This window comes from Styela clava, chromosome 3 (genome assembly GCF_964204865.1).
Source record: "Styela clava chromosome 3, kaStyClav1.hap1.2, whole genome shotgun sequence".
NCBI lineage: Eukaryota > Metazoa > Chordata > Ascidiacea > Stolidobranchia > Styelidae > Styela > Styela clava.
The window spans coordinates 9,657,731-9,666,797 of NC_135252.1; positions in this window are offsets into that span (position 1 = coordinate 9,657,731).

Below are 9,067 nucleotides of genomic sequence, written 5' to 3' on the forward strand. Positions count from 1 at the left end.
CCATAAACTCAAGGATATCGTTACTTTGTTCAAAATATTTCTGTACTTGGAATGCAACTGATACTATACAGCTCGGTAATGCTCGCATACTACATTTCGTATCTGACGTATAAAACAAACACTCATAATTTCATGCAGGTGACTATCGTGTTTTTTCTAAGCATCATACCACCATTTGATTAGTTCTTTTCGAGTATATCGATAATTCCCGTTCCACTTATTCATACGAGGCTCAAGTGGGTCTTCTTTTAATAACCTTTCTCTACTGACATCGTCTATTCGTCCTGCGTACCGGAGTCGCCAGGAAAATCGTTTTGTGCCCTCAGGTCACGGCAAGATGAAACGAAATTTTATCCCAAGCAGGTTTTCGCAGTGAAGTCTCTTCCTTAGATACTTGTACATACAATTGACCGTAACAATATCTCGTACTCTTCATTTATTTTTTTGCGGACGAAGTACGGTAGAAGGTTTTTATTGTTTGTTGAACAAGTATGCCACGGTCATCCACCGATCAACGATTTTGACCAAGCAATTTGTAAAAAAAATTCGTGACAAACAGTAATTCTTTCTATCAAAAACAAATTGTCGTGACATTCTCATGGCAATAGATGTTATCGCTCACATATGTCTACCCAGCATCATTTGTTATATCTTCAAAGGGTTGTGGCACGCTCCCCTCGATGTCCGTCAAATCTATCTAGATTTGAATCACCGTTTTGTGCGCACATACTTTCAACGTATATGCGATACTTGAAATGATTCATGTCATTGCGTGTTATATTTTTCATTCATTTTCTCCCATACTTCTCCCACGTAAAAGGTACAGAACATACTGCCGTGTCATTGATACATATGCATGAATGTCAAGTTCGCCAACGCATTGATATCAATTTCATTAAGAATGTAATTTTTTTGCTTGATTGTTTCACCTATTAAATACTATTCTTTTTTTTCAAACCATACTTCATCGTTTTAATAATGTATTATACTCATAAACGTGTGTAACGGAATATTGATGCATATATTGTCAGTAAATATATAATACACCGTAGATAGATAGAATCTATAACTTAGTTTCGTAATTACTTACAAAATGTGATTTTTCTTAAATGAAAATACAAAACATAGCACAACGCTTATTGATTTGAATCTGATACATACATACATATACTCAGTTATTTTTTCGAATAAAAAAGGAAAAGTGTCAACATCTTCCCGGTTTTCTAGGAAAGTTGACTTACCATACCTGCCTATGTTTCCTAATAACTAAGCCTTCGTTGACCACAATTATTAAATTCGTTTATGAACTTTGACGTCATCTTAATAATTGGTTTTGTAAAATCAAATCAAAGATAAAGCCGTGGCGAGATCACATTGCGATACAATAAAAACCATACTAATGAAGTTATGTTTAGACGGCGGAAACAAGCTGATTCGAATCAAAGTATGTACATAAACATACTGTCGTTGTGCTTTGTAGCATGGTAGGCGGGGTTTTGCAATCTACTGAAGTAAACAAACACGTTAAAGAACAAATAAACTTATTTAACAATAACAAACCAAAGCCAATCCAATTCAGTAAAATAACAATGATCGTACAATTTTTATATGATGTAAACTACATGGCCTTGACTTCCGAATCATGAAACCGACATAACCCGCAAAAATATATCGCTGGGAATAGCTCTGACGATCGCTACACTTAATTAATAGTTTGGAAACGGAACAAGATTGACCGCAACACGTCGATGACAGCAAATGAGTCTTTGGCATTCGCCAAGCATCGATTTTTTAGCGTCCTAATTATAACTTTGTCGAGTTCAGTATGTGCGTGTAACAAGTAATTAGAAAATCGAACATCCCGTCCCGACCAAATGAATTTGTCGCTGCAACCCAAGACAAAATTAATATGCTTCGTGATTGACTGTTTTTGGAAAAGAGGAAAAATTAAAATACAGCGTGGTTCGATCATTTTCGATTCAAAAAATATTTTAATATATTCTTTCCACGCCATTGAATTGAACGAGGTTTGGCAGTTTTATTGGTCTTTTCGGAGCAAAATATGTTCTGGTTTCCGGCGCGTATGTCGTCCCCAAATCTTTGTACGAAAATATTGCTACATTATGTCATTGACAAAATGGAGGTAAGTTTGCCAACTCCGTAACGGGGAAAGGGCCTAATTGTACAGTTTTTAATGTTATTGTATAATGCTACAAAAATTTAGTTTACATTCATTTTCAAAATGTTACGTTTGAAATCATTCTAATTTTAATTTCACTTATAGTAGAATATGTATATTGTATACATTATTTCAATTCATTCGATTTTATCGATACATTCGGCAAAATTGAATACCCATGGTTTGTTGTGGATTCGACCTTAAAAAAATTATTTTACCAGCGTATTTCAGCAATCTGCATATTATCCATAGCAATTCGGACATTCGTGTTATCGTTGACTCTATAGCTTTAACGAATTCTTACTTACTGCAATATTTCTCATAATGTTCTTGTCTAAATACCTACTGCTGTTTTGTCCTGTGTCTGGCCTTTTCGTTCTTATTTGACACGATGACGCGATGCCAAATTCAACCATTTTGTTTAGGCGCGATACTATTATCTTGTCTTTCATTGTATCACAAGTAAAATGGAAGGTTATATATATTTTGAAAAATTGTTATAAGCAAGTACAATGTCAAATATTGTCATATGTGTATTTTTACTATTTACTGCTTCATGCACCAATTAAACGCAAAACTTGTTCTTATATATACATCATGATAATTAAAATAAGAGGTTAAAGTGTTCGACTGTAAATAAACTATTATTTTAACACATTAACCGTTCGACGATTGAATTTTGAGGAAATGATAATTGCTTATAGTTTTACAAGTAGTAGCCGCAAAAAGTAATCGTTCTGTCATTTTGTTTGCTTTTAATATGAAGCAAAAAAAAAACTAAATTGTTGATATAGAAAAACATTAAAATATTTAAAAAAAATTATAACTAAATTATAGATTAAAATGATAAAAATGATATATTTTAAAATATTATAACTGTATAATATATATTTTAATTTCATGTAATTTTTGTTATTGACTAATATTGCCCTCTTTATCTGATTTAATGCAAAAAGTTGCTAAATATTAGAAAAAAAGAACGAACAATATTAGAACAAAACTAAACGTAAATTAATAGAATAGTACGGAGGCGTGGATGTTCCACATTAAAGCTACCGCCTATTCATTTTATTACGTTCGGACAGGCGCGACTTTTGGGCCAAGTCGTTTCCACGAAGATTACATTGTAAGTACAAGGAAGCCGGGGATAAAGTCAAAGACGGAGCACGACATTTGTATTAGCTGATCTGAAATTAACCCAGTGACGCCTTTCTTTCCTTTTGTTTCTTGTAATACTTTGTAGGTTTTTATAAACAGAAAGCATTTCATTTCAGGGCTGTAAATTAGATACATTTTTCAATTTTTTTTATTACCTTTTATTCAGTTCCTTTTAAATTTGAGCGTTGGTCAAAGCGGGTTATATTTTATCGAAGCGCATGCTTCTATTGTTTCAACTTTTTGTACAATGCATAACACATCATCGATAAATAGAGCTCAACATTTTTGCTACAGATTTAGTCTGGTTTCGTCTGGATTACAACTTCTTACATGCCTAATTCTCCTGAGGCATTATGAGCCCGTTTGGATTAACTACTATTTGATCACTATAAGGTCAGGCAGATTTAAAAAAAAAAAATTAATGAATTATTTGTCTTCAATGATTTCGGATATGAATTTTCCATGAGATTCCCAAGCAAGAAACCTGGCATGAATATGGCGATACCGGAATCAATACCTTTTTTCTTAAGTTTTGATGACTGTTCATTGCGACTCGCGAATTCTTTCATATGTCCATTATTAAATTATTATCCATTGTATAAAAATTTGTTAGTGAAGCGTTATAGATTTGTTTTGTCATTATGTGGACTGGAAAATCACAGATTAACCAGTAATCAGCATTTTATTTTTTCACCATACTGAAAATACACCTTATGCAAACAATTTCATGCAAGAAAAGTAAATGGCATTTCTAGGTGAGGGAAGGGGGCGCGTTAAACCAATACTGATTAACCAGCAGCGACACCCGTTACTGTTTTCTTCTTTAAAAATGTACAAACCTACTCGTTATTATTTTTTTTTTATCTTTTTTAAACAGTCGTATTGTTGATACAGAATTATTCTTCGTGGGGCCCAACTCTTTATATGAAGAGTGTAAGTGACCTAGCTAACGTCAACACAGATAAATAAACAAAACCAAAAGTTCAATGCCGAATATACAAAATAAGGGCATCCAAACTGCGAAAAAGTCCAATAACTATCAAATAATGTTATTAAAATCATGGGTCTACTATTATAAAAACTATCTGTTTTATACAAAAATCATAAATGGTATATGTGAACCATTTTGGTTTATGTTGTTTCGCAAGCGTGAACCCGACTGTAGAAGGCAGGACTCACCTGCAACCATTTTTTAATAACTATTAAATATGCCGCTATATTTCACTATGTTGAAACGTTGTTTGGCCTTCCTAACGGACCTTGAAAAACGTGATTTTGATACATGGATTTAATTTTTCAAATACTTAAATAATCTTTAAAATAAATTATTATATACCACGAACATAAAATTGCCAAACGCGCCACTAAGGACAGCTATATTATATTTTTGTTTTTCGGATTTTATCGATGTCCTATATTTCGGTTGCTTTTTTCTGCCAAATGTATTACGATTCAATGCAATTGGCGCTGAAACATTGTGCTTATCCTGACCGCCCGCTGATAGATAGCTAGTGAATACAAATGTATCTTTTTTTACACCAAGTAACATATGTATTGGAAAATGAGCGATTGGCCAGGGTACCACAATACGTTGTCGAATCACACACCTATGCTTTCCGTGAACTAATAGAAAACAACAATAAAAAGCGTCCACGGCAATCATGTCTTTACTTACATTATATTAATTCTTACGGAACCAAGATCGAAAACATGAAATCATGTCAGTTAACTAATCGTGAAGAATACTAAAATTAATGATAACTTAAATATTTTATCTTTTCTTGGAGACACAAAAATTAAGGTTCCAATTCAACTTTCAAACATTATTTTAAGAAATTTTAGCATGTCTTTGATGTTCAAATTTTGTTGCTGATTTGTAGGGACTTATTTCTTCCATAAACAAATTCCATTAGGATAACTTTTTTCACACTTGCTACTGCACTCGTGCATTATATGCATACGGATCCACCGACACAAAAAATAAAAGAAGGATAAGTAGTTGATCCCGCAGAAACAGTCAAGTATCAGTAGCGCAAGGAATGCATGTTTGTTGCGATATTGTCTATTGTTCCTGATAACTATTTTTTAAATTAAGATTGAATAATTGTTGCTATCATGCGCGATTTTAACTGAAATATTTGAAGAAGCATCAGAGCCTTTACCGAAGCGATAATTACTTCATCGAAATTCAATCGACAACTAAGAACATCTCTACAGACTCAGACTCTCAATTCAACGCTGTGAAGCGATTTGAATGAATAAAAAAAAATTCCCAAAATTGATTGTGGTTCACTCTAATTTCTTACCGCATATCGATGACAGCTAAACTACTTCTTCATCTGTTTCTTTTCTGATCAATATTTTATTTTTCATGTGTTTCCCTAATTTCGCTCTATATAGATAAAATGAAAATAAAAAAATGCACATCTTCTTCTTCAAGAAATAGATGTCCCTGATATTTTATTCGATTGAATGTTTTTCGCCTACACATTTTTAGTTATATAGATTGTTTTAAGTGAAAAATGGGAAATGAAAAAATATGTCATTTTCGCGACTTTTTTAATGCTAAATTTATATTTGATGACAAGTTGATGTTTACAGCAATAAACTCCGACTATTTGAAGCGCCTGGAGCAAACTTCCAATTTGATGAAACTTGAAACCTTTTTTTATTGTTTGTTGAAATCTAAAGACGCCGATGGCTTGTTGAGATCATTAATGCCAAATAAACGTTAAGAAAAAATTTCACTTTCACAATACACGCGTTTATGTTTTAACGCGTTTACCTATATTTAAAAGGTTTTATAAGGATTCAGTTCCTATTATACACATCCTGTGTAAATAGATTTCTTCTTTTGGTCTTCGTGTGTGTTATAGCTAAGAAGTTGATGGGATTAAACATTCGTGTACCACGTGGATGGCGCGCGTTATTTTCCGAACAAATTATGTGGTGATATTATATGGTACACAATCTTTTATAGATTAGAAACAAAAAACAACGGGCGGCTTAGAAGGTCAGACAGTGTATAAGGGTCGGAAATGGTGTAGTTGAATCAAACTGAGAAAATGGTTTTATAAACAAAAACATGCATCTAAAATGAACGGGTATAAAATATGCGTCTAATATACCTATATACCTATAAAATAACTCACTTCCCACTTCATAAATCACTTCACAGTCATGAGGATTTCTTCGCTCTTCAACAAGTTTAATATAGCTATAGCTTCAACAAGTTTTATATTGCTACATAATACCTATTGCTTCGAATCCTCCAGCTAAAAAATTATTTCAACCTTGCCCCCTAAAAAAAACTCAACTATTTATTAGATGGAAATCGCGGATTGGATCTTTTTCATATATGTTATAAAATTTAAATTCATATAATCCCTATGTCCACTTATTCACACTTCGTTCTTATAAAAACGTTAACTTTGAATATTCACATAAATTATAAATAAAAATTGGGTAAGACAATTTTTGATTATATTCGCATTTTCAATGACAATACAACCCTTCGTTGCTAGTTCTACATTTTCAGGAAATATAAATATTCGTGCTATATCTCCTCTGTACAAGCGCCATGCATACGTTACCACGGATTGTTAGGAACAGTTAGTTCATGTCTCATAGTCACTACGGTTCACTTTTCTTGAAAAAAGCCGACAATTGACTATCATAATTCTTTTTGGTGACCAAATAAAACTTTCATACAGTAGTACATCAAACCTATAGCATTTGGTCATAACACATTATTTTTGGTTTAACGGCGATAATGAAGAATGAATCATGGAAAACGTGCACCCAATTTTTTCCCTATACCAGACCAGTGCGCATATTCGCGGTCTATAAACTTTATTTTCTTTGAAGTTTTTGCGTTCCTCCCACGCACTGCGCCACGGAAAATATATAATGTGTCCAAGCAAAATTTTGCGTAATAACTTGGCCAATATTTTATCAATTTACAGCACATGTTAATTTTAGCGTTCCTAAGGTATAAAGTATCCGCTGTTCAACGTCGATGATTTTTTAGAAAAGATAATGTACTAATTTTTCTTGTAATATTTTACAAAACTACACTAAAATAATATTTGAAATACATTTTTTATTTATTAAAAAAAAACGATACTCGTCTCTAAATTCAGCGGTCTTTTGTGGTCACAACATCCGTTTTATTTGTTCATTTTTCGCAAAAGACTATTTTTATGTTAAAATGATGTGGTTTGGAAATCGCAAAAAAAGATCAGGCTAATTTATATCTGAGATTTTGAAGAAAAATGACGTCATGATTTTATATCAATGTGACTCACTATGGATTCCAAAGCATGCAGTAATTTGTTTTTCAAATATACGAATGGAATGTTAGAATAATCAAATCAAAATCTATACAATTGTAGGTAAAACAAAATTCGTACTTGAATCTCGACCTCGACACTTATGCGTTTAATGATGCGGTATGAGATGTTGAAATGAATGTGTTTTAGAAGTATATTAGTTTAGAGATGGAAACTGCCACTCATGTTTAAAGTGTATGCAGTTTTGAGATTTTTATCACTGGTTTGTATGTTTGTGTTCCATTAGTATACATTCGAAAACGAATTTCCAAATAGTCATTTTGCCATTTTTATTATAATATGTATATGTAAACTGGACAATGTCAATTACTACATTAAACAAACAATAGAAGTGAAAAAAACATGATAATCGATTACTGTTTGTATTAGATAAAAGAAAATTAATCCAATTTCAAATACTATATAAATAATAAAAGAACCCGTTATTTAAAACTGGTAACAAGTTTAGTCCTACCATCTTCTTGGCCTTTTTTTTCGTATTCGTTATGTTCACATTCGAATTCATTAGTCAAAAGTCAAAGGAAAATATTCATATCGATGTCATGTCATCTTATCAAACAAATTTTACAGTACGAAAAATTGCTCCATAGCCGACCGCTGTATAACGACCTTCCGTGGGCTTTTTGAAGTAAGCCTCGCCTTAGGGCGACCTCTTTGATGTGTGCCGATGTCGAGAACTCGAGATTTGGAAAAAGTTAAATATAAAAAGCACATCGCGCAATAATATACTTGCTTTGGTGAGTGCCGACGAAAATCACTTCCCGTTCAGAAAATTTCACTTCAAACGAAATTTTTGGCGGAAAATTCCACGCTTTAGTCTTTATATCTTGATAAGGCATGATAATCTTAGGATATGATAGGCTTCCTCTACCAGTGACACAAATGTCAAATCTCAATTGAATTTCTTAATTCACACGCAAGAAAAAACCACGTGATTAAAAAAGTTCGTCAATCATTCGTGTATTATAAACTAGCAATATCGCAAACTCTAGTGGAAAATCATAATACTAAAACGGCGGTCGATTATTTATATTTGATATTTACTTTTTACCGTTCATTAATAAGATATTTAAAGAAACGACCCTTTTTATAAGTGTAAACTAATAATCATATCAACGAGTAAGTTTTCTTATGACGTTTTTAGGTTGAAGAATCAATTATCAGATCCAAAACTAAGCGCCCTAATGATAGATTACCACGTTTCACTCAAAAATGAGTAAAAACCAAGTTCAATAAAAGTTAACTGACATTGAAAGAAATCGCTGAATTCTAATATCTTAACTTCGATATTTGATATAGTTGTTATTAAATAGCAAAGAACAAAGGCCTAACCAATAAAAAAATAAATTTTCAATTAAAAAACGATGTACTTACAGAA